The 24,929-nt window shown below is 42.6% G+C and overlaps 1 long non-coding RNA gene across 1 annotated transcript in view; it reads left to right on the top strand.

The window, feature by feature from the left end:
- The first annotated feature begins 3,460 nt into the window (after nucleotides 1-3,460).
- The window catches only part of LOC120557847, a 52,559-nt gene continuing 31,090 nt past the window's right edge, over nucleotides 3,461-24,929 (top strand). Inside the window, exon 1 of the long non-coding RNA XR_005639025.1 lies at nucleotides 3,461-3,694. This is a non-coding gene — a long non-coding RNA (uncharacterized LOC120557847). The remainder of the gene's footprint in view (nucleotides 3,695-24,929) is intronic.

Here is a 24,929-nt window from a genome sequence, read left to right as displayed (position 1 = left end):
GTGTGTAGTTGTCTTCCCATCCCTGTGTATATATACCACCCTTTCACTTGTTCCCTGCCAGATTGTTGTTACTCCTTGTGTCTCACTCTCCAGCGTTTCCTAGTGTTTGTTTCCAGTGTTTCCTGATTTATTATATTTTGTAAAGCTTACAGAGGTCATATGATCCAACCACGTTTTTGTTTGTACATTCAGATATGGAAAACATGTATTGTTAAATATTGGAAGCCAGTTCCAAAAAACTTTCTATCATATTGAGACAGAGGTTTTTCTGACTCCGAGGCAGTTTTGTCTGAGGATGACAGAGGATTTTCTGACGCCGAGGCCATTTCGTTTGAGTCTGACACCTGAGTCTGAGATGTGAGGATGTCCTAAAATGAACACCGTACGCTGGGCTTGTTTCTGCAACAGCTCATTGAGTATCGGATACAATTAAAACTATTGAGGAAATATTTTCTTTTGACGTTGGTCCAGTATTCAATCAATCAATCAATCAATCAATCAAAGTTTATTTATAGAGCGCATTTCACAGATAAAAATCAACAAAGCGCTTTACAAGGTACATACAAACATACAATGGGGTAAAGAAAATACAGCATGACATGAGGAGAGACGAGGAGAAAAAGGCAACTCCCAGACTATGCCCCCAATAGGAGTACAGTGTGGGAACAGGAAAAAAACACCTCAGCAACATAAGCACATAACCAATACAAGGGGACACAAGACACGCAATGGGGGAGGGGGTGTTGGGGTGCAGGTAGTCCAGCACAGGCAAGCAGCCATCTGGTCCTGCAGCCAAAACAATGGCGCTGGTCACAGACCTGCCCGCCCGACTGGGGGTACAAAGCGGCGAGAATGCGAGGTTGGGTGTGGTGGGTGATTGCATATCTGTATATATGTAAGGGTTCGTGTGTGTGTAGGCCTGCGTAGTCAAACTACGTCTGGCCCCATAATCGCATTGTCTCAGTCCGCACGATTGTCATAGCGATACACAGCCGGTTGCCATGGAGTCAACCTTGAACAGGACCCTGTCCGAGTCAACAATCAGCAGGTGTCTGTGGGAGTTGGGTAAGGAACGCAAGAGTTTGTCTCGCTGCAGTGCTTCCAGGGGGAGGTGTTGTACAACACCAGCCTCGGCCAAGGCCAGTGCTGGTGCAGGGAGCCGAAAGATAAGATTGGAATTTGTTTTGTCTTAGGGCGAGTAGGCGCATTTAGTTACACACGTCTTCTCTAAAACGTCCATTCTGGTCTCCGAATCAATCAATTTTCCTTTGTAAAGCCGTGAGTTTCTCCAAGATGTTGTCCAGACCTTCCAAAGCTGTCAGTTTCACCAAGATGGTATCCAAGTTGTGGTTCATAGTGTTCATAGTCACAATCTGAGTTCCGACAGCTCTGCCCACAGCTTCGACCATGACGGGCAGCCTCGTACTTTGCCCGGCTCCCGTCTTCTTCCTAATTTCTCGATAAACCAGGGTAATGCCTGAGCCAATCAGCAAAATACCTGCTATCATGGTTCCGAATAGGTAGATATCTTCAATGTACTCCACGGAAAGAGCCGCCAGACACACGATCCGCCACCTCTCCCACGCGTCCATCGTGTAGCCAGCTGCGAACGTTCCGGCAGGGCAGTCGGGTTCCCCCGAATCCAGGCTCCTTGTCGAGAAGATGGTGTCAATTGCGCTGAGAGACCAGTTGATCAAATCCATAATTCCTGGTTGTTTGTTTTTTTTGGAGCAGTGCAAAGAGAGAGACTCTCAAAAGTACACAGAGACAAAGACTAGACGAGAGAGCAAAGCAGGGTAGGCAACGGGAGGAGAGGGAGAGAAATGCGACCACCTTCGTCGAGAGCCAAGACAAGACCTATTAGTTAGTATTAAATGAGATCGCTGCAGTCGGCAATGGCGAAACAAGCTACAATGTAAGTTAATAGGACGTCAATTGTCCAGCTTGAATTTACGTTCATAAAAGTGCTTGTTTTGCCACTGACAGGCTCAGATTAATATTCTAAGTGTCTGACAACATTATGGAAAGGATTTCTAAGGAGGTCGACTTTTCTGTTAAAGAATAAGATCCTTTTTTAAAACATAAAAAAGTCCGTGAAATTTCGCTGAATCCACCAGACTCCATGTAAATAAACAGTAATTTTAGCATTGTAAAATGGGCATTCTAGAACATCTCTGAGCTCTGAGCAGCGCTTGCTCTGGCTGTCTTGAGCCTGCGCGGGTAGGGTGCACAACTATACTTTTGGTCAATGTTTTCTTTCTTTCATTCCAATTTCGGGTCTGTCAGTCACAGTGAAAACCGGGGACATTTCTGGGGACAGATCACCAAAACCGGGGACTGTCCCCGGAAACCGGCGAATTGACGGCATACCTCCGCAGACCTCTCTGCGTCTACGCCGGACCCTACGCAGGACCCTACACCGTAGCCTGATGTGCACCTCTCAAAAAATTTAATTACACATTGCAGCGACATTGCTCAGCTGTGGCTTGGTAGCGTTGCATATCCCCTGACTCATTTCCTGGTTCTCCTCCATAAACAACATGAAATCAAGGAGAGGGTTAACTTGCTGCTACACATTTCCCATCTTGGTCAGAAAACACAGGGGAGACACTTTGTTTCTCTCTCAGAGTCATTACTCTAGAGTCCGTACTTGCTCTGAAGCTAATCACCACACTCGCACTTCTCCCTCACTCTACCACACACTCCCCCACCAAAAACACACACACATGCCATCTCGAAGTTCAAGTATAAACATCAGGCCATTATGTAGGCTACGGCTAAAGCTCTGCGTGGAGCCTCCGCAGAGCAGCTTTGAAACAGCTTTAAAGGTGCCCTGCCACACATATTTCATTACTTTGTAGTAATGTCTGAAGTTCTACCATGGACTCTGTAACATTTTTTGCGGTAACAAAAAATGCCTTGGTTACCTTGTTTCAAGCCATTCTAGCGTGGTATACAAAGCCTATAGGAAGACTCAGCTCATTTCTGCCAGTTCTCATTAATATTCAACAAGCTAAGCGGTTTGAATCTGATTGGCTAACAGCTAGCCAATGAGAGCCTGGCTGTCAGAATCCTTTACCCAGCCCAACTGGGCAAGCTAATGAATAGTAATGAGCTCAGCCAATATGATATCAGACTGACCAGCTTGTGTAATTGGCCTGATTTCTCTGTTTATTTCTTTTCAGTGGCTAGAGCTGACAAAGGAAGTAGCAGTTCATTTTCACATTCACGACATAACACAAACACATATGAACCTAACATATTTCAAAAAATGCAAGTAAAAAACGGTTTTGTATGGCAGGGCACCTTTAAGAATAAGAATAGCAGAAGGTGCGAGCAGACAGCACAAAGACCACTGCCTCCATCTGGCGGTGGATGGAGAGAAATAAGGAGCAGAGCTTCTGAATCCGCGTCTCTCTCTTCTCTCTCTCTCTCTCTCTCATCCTCCAGGTATGCCTCCTAACTGCGTTCCAGCGACCGTCAGCAGCAACACTTCCTCCAGCCGGATTCCCTCTTCGTCTCATTCTCATTCTCGGTTTGATGGGACAAACTAACTAGCGCTGTAATATAAGTGAGAACTTCAACGGTTCAGAATAAGTGATTACAAAGCCTCAGCCATGGCGACAATAGTGGATTTCGACCCCCTCAACTCCACAGTACCGGCGACAAAGATTGAAATCAGCGTTTCCTGCAGGTACATTCACATATTTACACGTTGGATGCTTGATATTACAGCATGTTTTGTCGTTATGGTGTTTTTAAAAGGGGCTATACTATTCCTGTTCATGTTTCCTGCCATTTTCTATGATTCTTACACTTTCCCTCACGCTTTAGATCAGTATTGTGTGCCTTTAACGTGCACGGAGCAACTCTGTGTTCCTGAGGAGGGATTTGCATGTACGGTGGGTGTAGAAGTGCGTGGGGGTGCAGTAACCAACAGTAGCAGGATTTATTGTGAGTGGCTTGGAGAGCTCCGAGAGACATGAGTGGATATAAAGTACAGACAAGACACAGACTGATTGCGCTTTGAACAATGCTTATTTTAATTAGAACGGATGGGAATACTGTATTTGATCAGCACACTCTAATATCAGCACATGGAACATACAGGAAACTGTAGCCTACTCTCAGCACTGGGAACATACGGCTCCTTAGGTATAGCCAACGATAGTATTTAATATGGTGCTGTTTTATGAAAGACAAAATATGTCAATAAAGGAATCTCTCTTTAAAAAAAATATAAAACAGACATAAATATAATAAAAATTTGTGTTAAAAAAAATAAAAAAATGTATTTTAAAATATGGAGGGCAAGGAGTCAAAGAACAGTAGTAATGGAGAACCAGCAGAGGAAATAAAAGCACAATAAAGTTAAGGGAATCTCTGTTATGTCCCTATTAGGAAACATACAGTTATTATAGAAACCCTCAATAAAAAAAGTTCAAACTTAGTCTTGAAACTAGTGTTTCCCCTTTCTGACTGAGACACTAAGACAGATATTAAATACAAGAATACAAGTTACAGTGCAGTATAAGAAATGAACAATTATTTAAAGAAAACATATGCAGAATAGTGCCATTCAAATCAGATTTCTAAAATTCTATGTACAGTATATGACAAAAGATGCAGATCCATCATTGGGCTGTAATGAACGGATTTCCGTTCGCGAATCTGTATTTAGAGATAATTGACATGTACAGATTAATGATACACTATAAACAACAAATTAACCAATGCAAAAAACTTGTCATTTGACCAAAATATATCTGTGATTGGGAGTTGTCTTGTTTTTACATTATCACTACCACTGTTTTCTTATAACTTCATATGGTCATAATGACACTTGTGATACACATTGCCCTTCTTTTGTGTTAAAGATAAAGGGTGCATTTACAGGCTTCATCCAAGAATAGTTTACTGATGTTAATGTCAGGTTATTTGCACCTTCTCTGGTCAGTCTGCTGGCCGTTCATCAGCTTTCCCTTCAGACAGAGTCTTTTGATTGGTGAAGGAGACCTCAGGGTCCTCTGGTTGACCCCTCTGAAGCCTTCTCCCTCACCCTGACCTCATGCACTGGTCACAGCCTAGTTTGGGTATGTGTTCAGCGCTGATCTGTGTAGATCTTTATCAGCTTCCCTTCGACCCATCTGTGGCTTCTAATTTCAGCATCATACATCTTCTGAGTTCAGGCAGAGTGAACTCCTCAAACTTCAGTTCATCTCTGAATGTTTCACCAAAGTACTTTGTGGGCATGTGTGACATTACTTCCCTAATGTCAGTCTCTGATTATGCCCTGAAAACCACATGGGTGCCCACTTCAACCACTCAATCATGGGCAGTTGAAAATCTGCGGCCCCTCCCTCTCAGCCTGTTCTGCAGCACCAGCTGTTTGCGATGCGAGTGTGTGAGGGAGAGAGCATGTTGGTGATAGACTTGAATGCTGAGCCCAGCATTAGTTGAATTGGACTGCTACTGGTGGAGTCTACTGGTCTTAATCTTCTGGTCGTAGTCCTGGTTCTGGTACAGCTTGACACCGGTTTCGCAGCTTGTGAGTAGGGGTGCACCGATCCGACTTTTTCAGTCCCGATACCGATACCGATGCCAGGGCTTTGTGTATCTGTCGATACCCGATACCGATCCGATACCGTTAATGAATTAATAATAAACTGTATACCTTTCACATCATACCTTCCTTCCACCATGTGGAAGAGACTAAAGGCACCAGACCTTCCTAACTAAACATTACTTTCCTAACTAAGACAAAATAACATAGATGTAATGTATTGAATTCTTATTTATTTGTTATTTAAAAAACAATTGTGCATTCAAATCAAAAATATAATGTAATCAAACTTCTTAAAATAAATTTAAATACATAATAATGGGCCATCCATAATGGGCCACCTTTATATAGGTTTATAATGGCTTATTCTACTGTCAGGAGTACATAGAATATCACAAAAACATGTTAATGTCATCATGTTTACTAAAAGCTTTGATTAGGGGTTTGCTTGGCTCCACAGTTACAGAAGCTAAACTATTTGTATTGTGCAAACTGCAAAGTAGTAAAATAAACTCAAATCGAATGAATAGCCTACACATACAAACAACTTTAACACCGTTTCCCTCTCAAAACTAAATAGTTGTAAGCTAGTACTGTATAACCACTACCTTGGCCACAGGTAAGTTAGGTTGTTGTAGTGTGGTTGTAGTGGGGGACTGAACGTAGCTCCGCTGTCAGCCTCCTTCGCTGTTTGAATAATGTTCGCAGGTTGGCGGATGTATTTCAGCGAGGCGAGACATCTTAAATCCAGAGTTTTAATCATTGCTCCGAACCAGTCTTTCTCAATGGTCTGTAGCGGGACCGGAGGTGGATTGCGTTCATAACGTTGCTCCGCTGCATGCTTGAAGTGACAGGTCTTTAACGTTAGCGCAGTAACGTTAGCACGGCCGAGTAACGTTAGAGCGACGGGCAACAACCGTGGCTAAATTATGTCCGATTTGTTAGAAAGAAAAAAAACTTGGGAACAACAGACGGCTCCTCTCTTGAGCACATGTTGTTCTGGTGTATCTCCGGTCTTTCTTCATCCTCTAGCTAACTTTCTTCTAGGTTCTTGTGCAGTACCGACCGTAGCCTCTCCCAGCTTAACAGACTGTTATGCTACCTGGCTAGCTAGGCTAGCAGATGTAATGTTACCCAGCATGCCATTCGGCGGTGTAGCTACATTTGTAAATGTAAAATTATTAGTGTTAGAAACTGTTTAAGTCTCAAATTGTTATATGCTTTGGTGTTTTATCCTTTTAAGATAGTTAGTTGTGGGTTATTAATTGTTGTGTTATAAAGTTACTACCATGAGTGAGAAGGGTACGCAGTTAACAGGGGCCCCGGTGCTGCGACGTAGTGTGAAAAAAAAAAAAAATGCTATTTTTGCAATATCGGGGCCGATATCCGATCCTAATATCGGATCGTGCACCCCTACTTGTGAGATGGGCCCGCTCTGACATTCATCAAGGCACTGAAGCCTCCGAGAAGCATTATCTGCTCTTTAATCATACTCATTTTAGTTTTCTTGATTCTCTTTCTACACTCTAACCTATGACATCATTGATTAAAAATGTTGCTACAAAAATATTACCTAAGTAAGAAAAGTATCATACAAATATGGACTTAAAGTACTAAAAAGTAACAATGCAGAAAAGTCCTCACATTTTTGAAACTGGAAATTATCACAGCACTTCTATCAATCAACTAAGTAATTAAGCGGCTAATCATTTCAACCAGACTTGTAGGCCTTTATATTTGTTGGGCAGTTTAATAATAACAAAACATCATATTTCATTTCAAACATATGTCTCTGAACCAACAACAGTAATATGAACTCCATTATTCTAATTCAAAAGTACATTTATCTCTCTCTTTTTCTTCCTGTCACTTTCACCACAATCTTTCTGTCTTTCACCAACTTAGTACATTCTTGTACTTCGCTTTCCCTTAAAGTCATGCTTTTTTCTCCCATTGTCTCATAAAATTTACAACATACACTTTCCATCTCCTGTCAACTCTCCTGACTGTCTTTTGCAACAATTGTTACCCATTTAATATACAAAGTATATAAACCAGCTCAGTCTGATGTTTCATCAGAATTGAATTAACAGGAATCGGATTTATTCATTCTGTTTCCCACCTTCACAAATGTCACTCATGTCCTTGGCGCAATGATGTGACCACATGTGACAGTGGGGAACCTTAGCAAAATTCAAAACCCTATACAATTATCAAATTGAATAATTGTATTGAAACTAAAATCATTTTAGACCACTCAAAACAAGTGGTCCAACTTTTTAGGATGGCAGAGGTGATGCCCTGGAGCCCAACATTCAGTCCCCTCGTCTCTAACTTTCAGTGAGGTATAGAGGCTGGAGATTTACCTGCAGGATGATCAGTCACTGATGTCTGAGCTCCAGACGCAAATCATGCATGCCAGCGGTTAATCATTCACCTTTTTTTTCTTCAGGCCTGAGCCTCATTTCACCCACTTTTATCCTCAAATCTTTCTCCCATTTGTTTTCTTATGCTTCGGATGCAAGCATAGTTAAGGCTTCTAAATTGAAGTGAAATTTAAATTCTTATGCCATTTCTCTAGGTTTTATATGACATTTTTTCCAAGTTTTCATACATTATTCTCTTTGTCCTGGAGATATCTTCCCTTTGGCTTTTGTCCCTGCTGTACATGCAGAGAAACATTTCTCACACAGACACACAGCTCCTAACTGCCCTCTGTTACACACACACTCACACACGCACACACATGCACACATGGCTGGCCACACCACACAGATACACAATACTATCTACTGTACATGATCCAAACCGTGATTTGTAATAATCACATGCTCAAATTGAATATGCAATATCACAATTCCCGATTTATGTTAGATCCACTTTCACCCATAATGAACAGTAATGAACTATAAACACATACTACGATATGTGGACTTTTCAGGAATTTATATACAGTGCCTTGCGAAAGTATTCGGCCCCCTTGAACTTTTCGACCTTTTGCCACATTTCAGGCTTCAAACATAAAGATATAAAACTGTAATTTTTTGTGAAGAATCAACAACAAGTGGGACACAATCATGAAGTGGAACGAAATTTATTGGATATTTCGAACTTTTTTAACAAATAAAAAACTGAAAAATTGGACGTGCAAAATTATTCAGCCCCTTTACTTTCAGTGCAGCAAACTCTCTCCAGAAGTTCAGTGAGGATCTCTGAATGATCCAAGGTTGACCTAAATGACTAATGATGATAAATAGAATCCACCTGTGTGTAATCAAGTCTCCGTATAAATGCACCTGCTCTGTGATAGTCTCAGAGGTCCGTTTTAAAGCGCAGAAAGCATCATGAAGAACAAGGAACGCACCAGGCTGGTCCGCGATACTGTGGGGAGAAGTTTAAAGCCGGATTTTGATACAAAAATATTTCCCAAGCTTTAAACATCCCAAGGAGCACTGTGCAAGCGATAATATTGAAATGGAAGGAGTATCAGACCACTGCAAATCTACGAAGACCCGCGTCCCTCTAAACTTTCAGCTCGTACAAGGAGTAGACTGATCAGAGATGCAGCCAAGAGGCCCATGATCACTCTGGATGAACTGCAGAGATCTACAGCTGAGGTGGGAGACTCTGTCCATAGGACAACAATCAGTCGTATACTGCACAAATCTGGCCTTTATGGAAGAGTGGAAAGAAGAAAGCCATTTCTTAAAGATATCCATAAAAGTGTCGTTTAAAGTTTGCCACAAGCCACCTGGGAGACACACCAAACATGTGGAAGAAGGTGCTCTGGTCAGATGAAACCAAAATCGAACTTTTGGCAACAATGCAAAACGTTATGTTTGGCGAAAAGCAACACAGCTCATCACCTGAACACACCATCCCCACTGTCAAACATGGTGGTGGCAGCATCATGGTTTGGGCCTGCTTTTCTTCAGCAGGGACAGGGAAGATGGTTAAAATTGATGGGAAGATGGATGGAGCCAAATACAGGACCATTCTGGAAGAAAACCTGATGGAGTCTGCAAAAGACCTGAGACTGGGACGGAGATTTGTCTTCCAACAAGACAATGATCCAGAACATAAAGCAAAATCTACAATTAAATGGTTCACAAATAAACATATCCAGGTGTTAGAATGGCGAAGTCAAAATCCAGACCTGAATCCAATCGAGAATCTGTGGAAAGAACTGAAAACTGCTGTTCACAAACGCTCTCCATCCAACCTCACTGAGCTCGAGCTGTTTTGCAAGGAGGAATGGGCAAAAATGTCAGTCTCGATGTGCAAAACTGATAGAGACATACCCTGCCGCACTTACAGCTGTAATCGCAGCAAAAGGTGCGCTACAAAGTATTAACTTAAGGGGGCTGAATAATTTTGCACGCCCAATTTTTCAGTTTTTTATTTGTTAAAAAAGTTTGAAATATCCAATAAATTTCGTTCCACTTCATGATTGTGTCCCACTTGTTGTTGATTCTTCACAAAAAAATTACAGTTTTATATCTCTATGTTTGAAGCCTGAAATGTGGCAAAAGGTCAAAGTTCAAGGGGGCCGAATACTTTCGCAAGGCACTGTATTTACAATATTCCCCCGGCCTTCAAACCGGCATAGCATTTAGGGATTAACGTTTTAAAGTCAACCCCTGGGACTTTAACCCTTTCACATACTACAGTATGTGGATTTTTCAGAAATGTCTACAATATTCCTTGGCATTTCAAATCATTATAGCATTTAGTAATTAATGTTTTAAAGTAAATTGCAGGGACTCTAACCCACTCACATACTTCAATATGTGGATTTTTCAGAAATGTCTAATATATTTCTTGGCCTTCAAACCGTTAAAGCATTTAGAATTGACAAAAATGTCGAATTCAGGGAATCTAACCCTTTATAGACCTAAGTCTGCCTTCACCAAAAGGACTTTACTGGTTAGTCAATTCCTACAACTCTATTTAATTTACAGAAATGTTAGCTTAAAATACTGTTACTTTAGGCAGGAATTAAACAGGATGTATCCGTCTCACAACATCATCAACAGGTCTCTGCTTACCTTGTTGTTGATGTTATGAGAAGATTTGTCCCATCACCGAATTCCTCCTGGTCAAATTTTTGTCTCTCGTCCTGGTTCTCTGGTACCGGTACAAGTAGATCATCATGTCATCAGGGTCACTAAATTGAAGAGGGATAAAATAAGATCTGGAATCCCCAAGCACTTAGGCCCCAGATTCTGATTCCAATTGCCTTACACTCTAAACTCTAAACTATCTCTCTTAAGCATATTCGTTTTGATGATCACTTAACCAGTGGACTGAAATAAATTACTGAGACGATAGAATAAAGTCAACACTTCTTTAGTAACAACATTTAAAAATATATACAAATACACATGCAGGTCTATACATGCGGGCTACACAACTGACACCTCCTTGTGTCTCCCAGTTATGCGCAAATGCTGAACAGTTCAGTCCCTATTTATTTCCCTTGGGCGTTGTCCTCCTCTGTGTCTTCAGAATGGGTGGGGGTTTGCTCCATTAACCCCAGGAAAGAAGAAGTCGGTCTTTACTCCAGCAAGAGTGAAACAGGAACTCCTGTATCATGTCTTCCTTATCTCCTCCACTGTCTTCGTGACTTGGCATAAACACATACACATCACTATGGGCTATTTTCTGATTAGATAATGAAAAATCAGACTTGTAAATGGAACACATTCAACTCGGTTGTGACGCAGCAACTCTGTGTGAGTACAGGTCTAATATGGGTTTATCTATCCCGTAAAATAACCATGCGTCATGTTTACAATAATCACTTAATCTGTGGACAGCTGTTTTTATTTAGTATATTCGCTCCATTCGTAAGCTTGCGCAATGAGTTTGACTTTCTCATAGTCTGCCAAAAGATTGAAGGAACTCAAAAAAGTGCTCCTGCACTTTATGGTTGCTATCGATGTACCTCAGCACAAGCACCAGCTGTGTCTGTGTAGAAACGTCCGTGGTCTCTTCAGCTTGGATAGCTACGAAGTTCACTGACTTCACCTCCTCCACAATATGTTCCCTCACGACCGCTAGCATACACTCCAGTAGCTTGTTTTGAATTGTCTTTGATGTGCCCTTGAAAACTTTAGCATTTTTAAGATGCTCATCAAACACCTCATCGAACTGTGCCACAAAGTCCAAGAAAAATGCCAGGGTTGGTGGAGCCCTCAGTTTCATCTTTGCCTCGCAAAGCTAACTGAAACACTCCGCAAAACTTCACACACAGGATGTGGCGGTTCTTGCTAACCTCATCGTTGTGGCGACGGACAGCTAGCCTGTATCCCTCATCCAGTTGAGTGGCAATGTTCACTCTCCCCAAAAGCAGACAATCTCAGCTATCCATGTGGGTCTTTGACAGCTCATGTTTCTTTATCTTTTCTGAAAGATGGTGCATGTCCGTTACACCATTCGCTGTCCAAGTAATAATAATAATAATAATAATAAGGTACTTTATTTGTCACATACACGTACATGTAGCGAAATTCATTCTCTGCATTTAACCCATCCCTCAAGGGAGCAGTGGGCAGCCAATGACAGCGCCCGGGGACCAACTCCAGATCTGAGCCAGTGCCTTGATCAAGGGCACTGACTGGATAACCTAGTACATGTTTTTGATGGTGGGGGAAACCAGAGCACCCGGAGGAAACCCACGCAAACATGGGGAGAACATGCAAACTCCACACAGAAAGGCCCCGGAACGACCTGGATTCGAACACAGAACCTTCTTGCTGTGAGGCCACAGTGCTAACCACTGTGCCACCATGCTGTCTGCCGTGCCGCCTTCAGGGTGAAAGAGTAAGCAGGGGTAGCAGAAGACTGCATTATCTACATCGCAGCCTGCTAGCCAGGTTTTTCGTTCATGCCAATTTTTGGAAAATACTCGGGTGTTTGGTCTGGTAGGTCCTAATTGTTTTGTCACCAATTTATCTTGATTTTTTTTATCTTGACAGTAGTACATGAATTGATTGATGCTGCTACCTGCTCTTTTCTTAGTTATGTTCATGGTTATGTTAAGTATGACGAAAGCGCATAAGTGCAAGCCCTCCCGGAACCCATAGAGATTGTTTTGAAAGCTCTGATATTTATATTTATATTATATATTTCAACCTGACTGAAATCGTCCCAAAAGGGGCGGGGCCATTTGAAGCACGACTTTAGCCTGATTGGACATTTAGTGTCAGATCAGACGTCTAGATTAGAACACTTGACTGTTGCCGTGATAGAATTGGTTAGAAAACAAATCCCTTTTTTCCCGTTTGGCAGCGCGTCGCCCATATCGCCCTAATGAACACACCGCCCCTGACTGCAGGATGGATCAACGGCGGGAAATCATTGGTAGCTGTGACACAACTGTGGGCACGCTCATCTTGATCTGACACGTTGAGCCTGGTCATCAATGGCAGTACCTTGTCCCACTCACCACAGCACAGACACTTTATTTCAGTCGGCATAGGTTGGCATATTCCCCCACACTCACACCACCAGTTCGTCTCGGCTCTCATCCTCACGTCCTCAGGCTGTTGAGCGATCGCAACCTCCTCCTCCTGTCATTCTATTTCCAAAGCACGCAGCTCCTCTTCTGAAAACTCTGGTTCGTAGAGGTATGGTCCTGTATCTTGACTGTCTGAGAAGTCATCCTCTTCGTCTCTCACAAAATCTGCCTTCTTCAGCATTATTTTTAATGAATTCACTTTATTGGTTATCAGGCAAATAAAACGCTGATATAGATAATCTGCAAACTGCCAAAAAATGGGCTGATAATCGGTATAGCCAGCTAATATTCACGCCAGTATGTTGACGGAAGTTGGGGGTTTTCAGGTGCTGCATGATATCTCTGCGCCCAAGTAGCAGTGGTTCGCCTGTGCTTCCACCCAATATAGTCCCAAATAAATATCTGCCTAGGATATTGTCTAGTCTTAATCTGCATTGCTATTTGTACTCGTTGTGAATACGCAGGCCACAAGTTGTGTTTGGTTGTTGTTGTTTGCTCACTTTTACTCACAACATGCTAACCGGCAACAAAAGGAGGAGATGGTGAATAACCCTATTTCAAATAACGGTGGCGTATTCCTTTAAATAAGTCCCTGTTGCACTGGAACTAATCTTATTTAAAGATCAAACTAACTATTGCTCCATATTAATAATGGTAGAACAGTGTAGTTACACTAACACTGCAAGCTATCACCACAAAAAAGTTCATTCTGGCATTTTAAGTGATATAACTGAGGAGTAGGGGTGCACGATTCAGAAAATGTCATGATTCGATATCGATTTTTAGGCTCACGATTTGATTCAAAATTGATATTCGATTCAAAAAACGATTCACAGTATGTAAATGTAGTTACTTTTCCCATGTGATTGCAGTAGACGTAACATTTAAAAAAGAGCTTGAATCACGATTCAACTATGAATCGATTTTTTTGCACACCCCTACTGAGCAGGCTTGTCATTATAGAAATAGATCACAGGGTTGGGGGGGGTTTGCAACTTTAGTGTGAAAGATCATGATGTTTTTAACTTCGGAAATTCCTGCAGCCTTACTTTGAAAGCTTAGCGCGACGAACTGCACGGAGGAGACGCTTCTGCTCCAGGCTGCTGCATGTAGCTGTAGTGGAGCCAAAGTAGCATTCTTTACTTTATTGGTTATCAGGCAAATAAAACGCTGATATAGATAATCTGCAAACTGCCAAAAAATGGGCTGATAATCGGTCGATTCCTATTTAACAAAGCTCTTTCTCCTTTCCTGCTCATACAACTTCTTTTTAAATTTGTATTTTTGCTGTTTCTATGCCAACTCTTCTCGTTGATAACTCTGGCCGGCTGCGGCCGTGACCATACGCAATACACGTGCTACTGCCTTAACGGGGACGTTGTTACGACGGTATAGCGCTTAATATACCCATGGGGTAGTGTAATTCAGAGGGCAGATTAAACGAAGATTCACCACACAACCATAAATCAGGCATTAGCGAGAGCGAGAACGGCAGGTGCTGATGAGTGACGTCAGTGTGTGAGTGGTGAAGCGAAGAGAGCGACCGCTGGTGAGTGGTGTCGGAGTTAGCGTTGCGGCTGTGTGAGGGAAAAGCGAGAGGAAAAAGAGATAGCAAAGACAATGTAAAGTGAGTTAACGGTGAACAATAAAACACTAAAGGCCCTATCTTGCACCCGGTGCAGCACAGCGCAAAACCCGACGTGTCTTTGCTAGTTTAAGACCGATGCAGTTGTCAATTTCCCATCCAGCTCCCACGTCGTTTAAATAGCAAATGCACCTGCGCCCATCTTTGCGGCCATGGGCGTGCTGGTCTTACAGGGAGGTGTGTTCAGGTGAATTCTTGACGTATTGCTATCTTGAGGCAGCGGGAAGTGATCGTGCCATTGACCAACAAAAACCTGGTCTACAGTCAAGCGCAACATTTCATTGTTATTTTAACAGCAAATTAGTAAAATGTGCCTAGGCTCGTGCACAGCATGCGCACACTATGCTTGTTACACACACACAGGGAAGTGCAGCAGCACACAAACATGCAAAAGATTACAAATAAAAATATTACGGTGCAAATCCGCCATCATAATAGCAATGCGCAAGGTACAAACGCGCCTGGCTTTTAAAGGGAATGGGAGATGACACTCTGATTGGTTTATTGCAAGTAACGCCCAAAACACACCTATGAATTAATGAAGACATCAAGTACATCAAGTCCTTTCGAACCATGCGCACAGACCCTTTTTTCCACCGTCAAACTAGCAAAAGTGGATTTTGGACATGCCCTAAACGCACCTGCACCATGCGCTTCATGCCGTGCGCTTAGATCGTTAAAATAGGGCCCCAAGCTTCTTAAGACACAGTGGCTTCATCTGTTGTTAATACTGTCGGTAAAGTGAAGGGTGTTACAACATGGAGACTAGGCCTGCACGATAAATCGTTATAAAATCGCGATCTCGATTCACCCTGTTCACAAATGAATTTTTAAATGACTTTGATTTAAAAAAATAAATAAAATTGGGGGCATTTTCGGCCTTTATTTTGGTAGGACAGCGCTCACACAGTTCAGGTCTTCACCCTCAGCCAATGACAAAGCGCCTTTTAGTCACGTGTTTCACTCGTCGAACAAGCGCGGAAGTTCGGAAATGAACCAAATGGCTATTAATGAAAACCTTCTTACTAGTGACGAAAATCAGCCAACCACTCAGTCTCAACCGAACTCGTTCCAAAAAAGGCTTGCATTCAGTGGTGTGGAAGTATTTTGGATTCAAGCAAGACGACGAGGGTCAGTCCGATGTGATTTGCAAGGCATGCTTTGCCCTCGTTGCAGCACCACAAAGTGCAATATGATGAAGCCGTACAAGGCAAGACGTCCGAAAGACGTTTCAATTAGCCTATTTACAGTTATGTTCAGGGCCATATTCAGTGCAGTGCATTAAACTTCTATTTTTGCAACCTACTTGAATTGCCAGTTGAATGTTAATTCTATAAAAGGCAAGCAGTTAAAGAGTGTGCTAAGAAATCATTCTGTTTTTGATAGTGTACTTAAATTGGCAATTGACAAACTCCATTTCTCTAGAGACTGAAACTGTAGCGAGAGAATCAGGAGAGGGAGGTTTCTGAAGCTGTCAGGAAACTCCATCAAATCAGGTGGTTTATAATGTTGGCTTGGGGCCCTGTAACAACAGCCAACCAAAATAGGCTTCAAGTGAGGCAGTTGCACGTGAAGCCAGATAGCCTCAATGTCATGCGCATTAAGATTGTAGCATTTTTTTTTTTTCACAGGAAAGTGCTCACGTATAAAAACTCCAACACCACCATCAAACCTATTTCTATCCTTTCTGTAGACAGAAAAGCAATTCAAAGCCACCTTTGAATCATCAAATGAACAGTCCAAATGTTTCTTCGAAACAGCCAGAATGTCCACTGTATTAGACTGCAAAGAGAGGGAGGGTTCATATGTTTTATTCCTAAGGCTACAGATGTTAAAGGGGTGATAGAATGCAAAACCAATTTTACCCTGTCATAGTTGAATGAGGACAGTTCGGTGGGTAAATAGAACGTACATAGAAGCTCAAAATCCCATTGACACCCCTTTACTATGAAAATCTCATATTTTGAAACTGCCGCTGAAAACTGGCGAATCCCAACAAAGCTGGAAGTTGACGTCAACCTCCCAAAAACCGGAACCTTTGTCAGCCCTTGGTTGTATTAAGAGAACGATCACGCCCCAACATTTACATAGGCTACACAACTGACCTGAGATCAGGTAGTTTTCTGAATCTAGCTAGGTCACGCAGATCTCTGCTATTCCATTACAAAATTCACTTCTGAAACTTTTTTATGCGAGAAATCAACCATATAAAGCTCAAATATGGGCCGCTTTACGAAAATGGATGGCTAATTGCAAATTTTCTCCGACTGTGTGTCGGAGTTTAGTGCCGGTGTTTGTGCTGCGGCTGTTACATCGCCGCCCTGACCGCAATGTCAGCGAGCTTGTTACGCCTGCAATCTTTTACCGCAGCCCGCAGGTTCCAGTTAATCTTATAATGGGTATGTGTGTTGAGTTATTTAAACAAACAATCGGGGAAATAAACGCCTCTTGTCCGCGAGTCTCATTGATAGAGCCGTGGTGAGATGGAGTCCATCAATGAGAGCTAGCTAACTCCTAACTCTGACATTCACAAAAATACATTCAATTGAAATCCGAAATCGGACAAGTGTTAGCTAAGCTTTGTAAGACCTTGAGGAACCTGTAATATTCATGCCGTGATGAAATTCAAACTGTAAATATACTTTAGTTATGCGAAAGTATGCAAGCTGCGATATTTCCCCATTGTAATGAATGGGACATATAGCAAGCAGCTGCTCGTCCTACAAAGATGCCTCGCGTTCATAAAAATGCCTTAAAATCAAATCGGACACAACGGTTAGCTTTATAAGACATTGGGGAATGATGTTGTATAAGTGGCGTGACGAAATTCAAACCGTAAATATATTAGAGTTATGCCGGCAGCTGGCCGCGGAGCCCCGTAGTGCAGTATCCACAAAGGGTGACTTTGCGGGTTGGAGCCCAGCAGGCTGCGCCTTCTCGTCAGACTGTGTGGAGCTCCTAAAGTCCGACACGTCTTACCAAATTTGCAATTAGCCATACGTTTTTGTAAAACGGCCCATATTTCAGCTTTATATAGTTGATTTCGCGCCAAAAAAAAGTCTCAGAAGTGAATTTGGTAATGAAACATTGCAGTGTCTGGAATATGAGATTCTGTCGCTTCTCTAATGTATGTGTATTGGGGATTCGCTCAACCAATCAGCGGCGCTCTAATGCTCTATGGTACGCGTCGCAACCAATCAGCGCGCAGCTCATCTAAATATTCATGAGCATACCATATTTGGAAGAAAAGCTCTTGTTACAAATAGGGCCAAAACACAGGGATGCATAAGGGCCAGTAAAATATCAACCAGGCCATTTTCAGCCCAACCAATGTTACATACCCCATTAGGAGACCATAAGGAACAGTGTGAAATACCCTATATAATCATTCTATCACCCCTTTAATATTTGTAAAGACTAAGCCTTTTTGGCAAACTGCCTCAGGATAGTCCCCTTTTAGTTTTTTTACTCTCTCCATGACAACGACTTTGTCCTGAAATTTGAAAAACTTGGCGACAATCGGTTTGGATCTGGTAGTGTCCTTCTGTGCGTCAGGCTGTCCAGGTCTGTGAAACCGTTCCAACTCGATCCCTGAGATCTGCAGTTTATCTGAGAAGAGTTTGCAGACTTTTGTCTCAGTTTCTGCCCAGCTCTCATTGCTGAGTCTTGGATTCCATCAATCACAATGTCGTTTCTTCATGATTGTCCATCCAAGTAGTCCATCTTCCCCAGTAAAGAGAAGATGTTTTGACAGACAGTTGTAACATCAGATTCTCTGTCCTCGGCTCGCAAGTCATCAACAACAGTCATCATAATTTCATCCAATCTCTTATTGTTTGCTTCAATCATTATATTTAAAAAGCTTTGATAGTTATGCTCATGTTGGTTGTCCAACAGATGTTTGTAGAACAGATTACCCAACTAGGCATGTGCCAAGTGGCGATCAGATCGTATATCGACGATTGAAGAGATCGGCGATTGATTTTTCTTACACTGATATTAAAGTGATTTTAACTAACTTACTATCAGAACTAAGATGTTATAAAATAATATCTAGAATCTGCGCCCTCCTGTTTATTTAGACTTGTTTCTGGAGGAGTGGCAATTCCGCCCACTGAGCCAAATTAATTAGCACGAGTGACGATCCATCCATCCATCTTCATCCACTTATTTGGTGTCGGGTCTCGGGGGAAGAAGATAGCAAGTAGGGGACCCCAAACTTCCATTTCCCCACCCACGTGAACCAGCTCTGACTGGGGTATCTCGAGGTATTCTCAGGCCAGGGTAAAAAAAAAAAAATTTGTGGGGCACCCCGGCCCTTGTTTTGGGGGGGTAATTTTTCTCCCAGCCGCTTCATACTTCATACCCAGTGAGTGCTGAAGGTCATGGACTGATGATGCCATCTGGACCACATCATCTGCAAAAAGCAGCGATGAGATCCCCAGCCTACCGAAACTGCAATCCCTCCCCACCAAGAAATTGCCCCAATATCCTGCCCATGAATACCAAAAAATGGATTGGTGACCAAGCACAGCACTGGCGGAGGCCAACCCTCACCTGGAACAACTCTGACTACTACTGAGCACCTGGACATAGCTCTCCCTTTGGACGTACTGGATTAGATAGTCGAAGAAGGGATACAGTCACCCCATACTCCAGCAGAACCTCCTGGGGGCCCCGGTTATACGCCTTGCGAGAGGGAAAAGCTGGTCAGTTGTTCAACAACCAGGACGGAATCCGCAAAGGTCTCTTCAATCTGAGGTTCGACTATCGGCCGAATTGTCCAGCACCTTGGAGTAGACTTTACCAGGGAGGATGAGAAGTGTGATACCCATGTAATTGGCACACACTCTCTGATCCCCCTTTTTGAACTGGAGATCCACCACCCCACCACTGGTTATGCACTGTCCCAGACTTCCAAGCAATGTTGAAGAGGTGTGTCATCTAAGACAGCCCCACCACACGCAGCGATAGCCTCCAGCGCTGCCTTTACCATAGAGTTAGTTAGTTGGATTCAGTAGTTCCTCAAAGTGCTTCTTCTACCACATAATTACCTCCTCATTTGAGGTCAATGGTGTCCCATTCTTACTGTACACAGCTTGGATGGTTCTCCGTTTCCCCCTCCTGAGGTGGCGGACAGTTTTCCAGAAGCATCTTGGTGCCAAACGAAAGTCCTTCTCCATGTCTTCTCCCACACCCGCTGCTTCACATCTCTCACAGCAGGGGCTGCAGCCCTTCGGGCCCATCGGTGCCCTGCAACTGCCTCTGGAGTCCTCCGGGATAGTATTAGCTAGTATAGAAAGTATTAAAGACATCTCTTCTCAGCTCTATGATGAATCAGAAGATGTGATTATGTGTGTTCTCTACACTTAACAGGCTGGTTGCTGCATCCAAAGCTGGATTAGCACCTCTAAGCAGGGTGTATGAGTAAGCAGCTCTGTCAAATGATGTTTCAGTGTATGTGGGTTAAACAGGCTGTGAGATAGTGTTTTTCTTCTGTCTTATACAGTATAGGCCAAAAGTTTGAACACACCTTCTCATTCAATGCGTTTTCTTTATTTTCATGATTATATTTCAAAACTATGAATGAACACATATGGAATTATGTACTTGTGAAATAACTGAAAACATGTCTTATATTTTAGATTCCTCAAAGTAGCCACCCTTTGCTTTTTTGATAGCGCTGCAAACCCTTGGTGTTCTCTCAATGAGCTTCATGAGATAGTCACCTGAAATGTTTTTCACTTCACAGGTGTGCCTTGTCAGGGTTAATTAGTGGATTTTTTTCCCTTATTAATGGGGTTGGGACCATCAGTTGTGTTGTGCAGAAGTCCGGTTGATACACAGCCGACAGCCCTATTGGACAACTGTTAGAATTCATATTATGGCAAGAACCAATCAGCTAAGTAAAGAGAAACGAGTGGCCATCATTACTTTAACAAATGAAGGTCAGTCAGAAAACTTTGAATGTGTCCCCAAGTGCAGTCGCAAAAACCATCAAGCGCTACAACGAAACTGGCTCACATGAGGACCGCCCCAGGAAAGGAAGACCAAGAGTCACCTCTGCTACTGAGGATAAGTTCATCCGAGTCACCAGCTTCAGAAATTGCAAGTTAACAGCAGCTCAGATTAGAGACCAGATGAATGCCACACAGAGTTCTAGCAGCAGAGACATCTCTAGAACAACTGTTAAGAGGAGACTGCGCGAATCAGGCCTTCATGGTCAAGTAGCTGCTAGGAAACCACTGCTAAAGAGAGGCAACAAGCAGAAGAGATTTGTTTGGGACAAGAAACATAAGGAATGGACATTAGACCAGTGGAAATCTGTGCTTCGGTCTGATGAGTCCAAATTTGAGATCTTTGGTTCCAACCGCCGTGTCTTTGTGCGACGCAGAAAAGTTGAACGGATGGATTCTACATGCCTGGTTCCCACCGTGAAGCATGGAGGAGGAGGTGTGATGGTGTGGGGGTGCTTTGCTGGTGACACTGTTGGGGATTTATTCAAAATTGAAGGCATACTGAACCATCATGACTACCACAGCATCCTGCAGCAACATGCCATCCCATCCGGTTTGCGTTTAGTTGGACCATCATTTATTTTTCAACAGGACAATGACCCCAAACACACCTCCAGGCTGTGTAAGGGCTATTTGACCAAGAAGGAGAGTGAAGGAGTGCTGCGCCAGATGACCTGGCCTCCACAGTCACCGGACCTGAACCCAATCGAGATGGTTTGGGGTGAGCTGGACCGCAGAGCAGTGGCGGATGCAGAACGTGACAGATGGGTGGGCCTGGATTAAGTCAAGGTGGGCCTGAATCTAGGGAGGTACCGCTGCGAGAGATAGACTTCGTTGTTTGCAGAGCCACGGGAATATATTTTGAACTGAGGGTGCTGACAAATTTTCCAGAGTGAAGTTTTGAGCCAAAGTCAACCACCACACACCAGACTGCATCCATCACAATTTATTGAACTGTATAGACATTCAATTCATATAAATAGCCTATCCAAGACCGTAATTAGTCTGCTGTGGGCTACTGATCCCGAAACACCAGGAAATAATAGACAGTTATCGCTATTCAACCAAGTTACATTTATTTCATACCCATAATGTCAAGATGAAGACAAAATATCTCTATTTATTAAAACAAAGGCACTTCGGGGTGTCAAAACAGTACTAAGGCTTCGGTAATAAAACTGTAACACAGGTACACACTCTGACGCTCCACAAGCGAAAAAACAAAAACAAGAATAAAGTCCAAAATCCAAGACAGAACAAACTAGGCACGGGTAACGCAGGACATAGACACACGGCTACGACAATGGTACAGAATATGCCTACTACAACATCAAAAACTGTGCCACAAAACACAAGGGTAACACATCACTGAATCATATTAAATCAAATCGTGAATTAACCTGCAACATATCAGCTTTTTGGAAATTCTTCAGCGTGTGTGCAGAAGATAACAAGTTAGCAATATGCAACACCTGCAAGGAGAAAGTAGGGCGTGGAGGGACGACACCAAAAACCAGAATCACATTTTTTTTGTTGGATGTGAAAAGCGTCACCCGGATCGTTGGTCTGATTGGTTGAAGGACTATCCAATGGCACCCAGAGGTATTTCAGTGGCGTCCGTTGGTGACGCCCCTCTGGAAATGAACTGTCAATGAACCTTTCCCAGACCCGCTCTCAGTTACAGCTGAGAAGGGTCTGGTGTTAACCAGGCTACTGGAATAGAGAAATGCAGCCTTAAGTTTTTGTAGCACAGCAATAGCAAATTACAGGCATAAAGATATTGGGCCTGCGTGTTAACCTGGGCCTAATAATTTTATAACAATACGGTAGGAAAATTAAAAAAATCGGTGTGACCTCATTCTGGTTTTCCAATACGTACGCTAAGTAGGCTTTACACGAGTGTAAAAAAATTATCTCCAATAATTCGTATAAACTTTCGGTTGAACTGTTACTGAACAGTTGATAAATCATGCCAATTTACTGCATGGCGGCAGCATAATAATAAACCAGCATTATTACCTTGTGTTGCAGTCATAAAAAAAAAATAATCCTCATCTCCAAAACGTCTAGCAGGAAAAGTGTGAGCCCGAGGCTGGCAGCACTGAGTTGACGTTGACGCTCCCTCTGCGGCTACCCTGGTGCTGCTAACTTGGTTTACAGGATTAGCTCCCTCATCGTCTGTTGCTAGCAGGGTCGCTACTTCATTCAGTTACAGTTGAGTTTTCTGCCTCCGGTCTTTTACATTTTTTGGCTTGTGGTTAATCTATAAAGAAATCCAAAATGCACTTTTGTGCCATGGCTAGCTAACTTCTGTACTGTTGACCAGCCCGGAAAGTTTCCACAACTATCTTCACCACTCATGAATGAGCGTCAGAGGTGCACGGTGCGCCTCGCTCTTGGCAAAATCGGCAGATTCATCCTAATCAATACTGTTGTCCGCGCCCGATTGCAATAGTGCTACATTGATGTTGCATTGACCAATGAAAACCGGTGCATACATACTGTAATAGACGTAACCGGCACGACAGCTTGTCAGGCGTAGCAACAGTAACTAGAGAGGGCGGGGCTTAACGAAGGGTCGGGCGGGACAGCTGACAATGTGGAATGAAAACACACAAACACACTAAACTTTGAATTTCTGATTGGGCGGGCCAGCTGTCAATGTGGGCGCCCACAGCTCCGCGCCTGCCGCAAAGTGAAGGCAAAAGGGCCAACAAGTGCTAAGCATCTCAGGGAACTCCTTCAAGACTGTTGGAAAACCATTTCAGGTGACTACCTCTTGAAGCTCATGAAGAGAATGCCAAGAGTGTGCAAAGCAGTAATCAGAGAAAAGGGTGGCTACTTTGAAAAAACTAGAATGACATGTTTTCAGTTATTTCATACTTTTTTGTTACGTACATAATTCCACGTGTTCATTTATAGTTTCGATGCCTTCAGTGAGAATCTACAATGTAAATAGTCATGAAAATAAAGGAAACGCATTGAATGAGAAGGTGTGTCCAAACTTTTGGCTTGTACTGTATAAGTACCAACGGAGGTTGTGATGAGAAGTCCTGAAGCAAGAACACACACACACACACACACACACACACACACACACACACACACACACACACACACACACACACACACACACACACACACACACACACACACACACACACACACACACACACACACACACACACACACACACACACACACACACACACACGATTCTAAATAGACAAATACACGTTTCTTTGAGATGGGCTGAGATTCTGATTCACATTACAGTCATTTGATCTATAATATACAAATATTGCCCCCAAATATCCTCACTGTTAATAATGCATTTTTATATAGCGCTTTTTCAAACACTCAAAGAAACTTTACAAAGCTTTTCAATCTTTTTTTTCCCTTAGGCCTATATTTAAATTAAATTAATATTCAAATATGAAATTAATTGGAGTTTAAATATGACATGAAATTGATATTTAACTTGATAGCTGAAATGTCTTACTTTTTTTTTTTCCAAACTCTATTTCAAATTTTCACACCATGACCTACAACAGAGGCCATGGCGAACCAAACATTGTCAAAACAGTATGTCAATTCTCATCAATTCCCCTACCCACCCGCAAACCCACCCAATTCAGGTCCAAAACAGACAGGGACAGACAACACATGAAATGTCTTACTTATTTACAATTAGGCTACTCATTTTTAATATTTAAATATATACATGTCTTATTCAATGAATTTTGTTTTACTTTGTTGTAGATAGGACGAAAAAACTTTATCAATTGCGTTGCTGAACTGTGCAATTCCACTTCGAGCAATCATTTAACATTTTGTTTGTGCTATTTTCCATTAGAATAGCCTAAATCTTATACAACCGGAGAACGCAATGGCCAATTAAACTGTAAAAGCCATTAATTACCATTATGCAGAGAAAATGGACCAAAGTGGTCTGATTTCAGCAGGCTGTGGTCGTAGTCCTGGGACCCATAATGCTGACGTCCAATGTCCTGTCTTTATCCACGATTGGACGAACGGAGCAGGATCAAATTGGGAGGCCCATTTAAGTCCACGAACAACAATGCAGAAAGGCTCCTGGCACGCAGTCTGTTTCTGGTCTGACAGTCTTGATCCATTGGCTTCAACATAGTCACTAGGTCACTGTCGGGGAGATGCTTGGTG

Source organism: Perca fluviatilis, chromosome 4 (genome assembly GCF_010015445.1).
Source record: "Perca fluviatilis chromosome 4, GENO_Pfluv_1.0, whole genome shotgun sequence".
NCBI lineage: Eukaryota > Metazoa > Chordata > Actinopteri > Perciformes > Percidae > Perca > Perca fluviatilis.
This window is presented reverse-complemented; position numbering and strand designations above follow the sequence as displayed.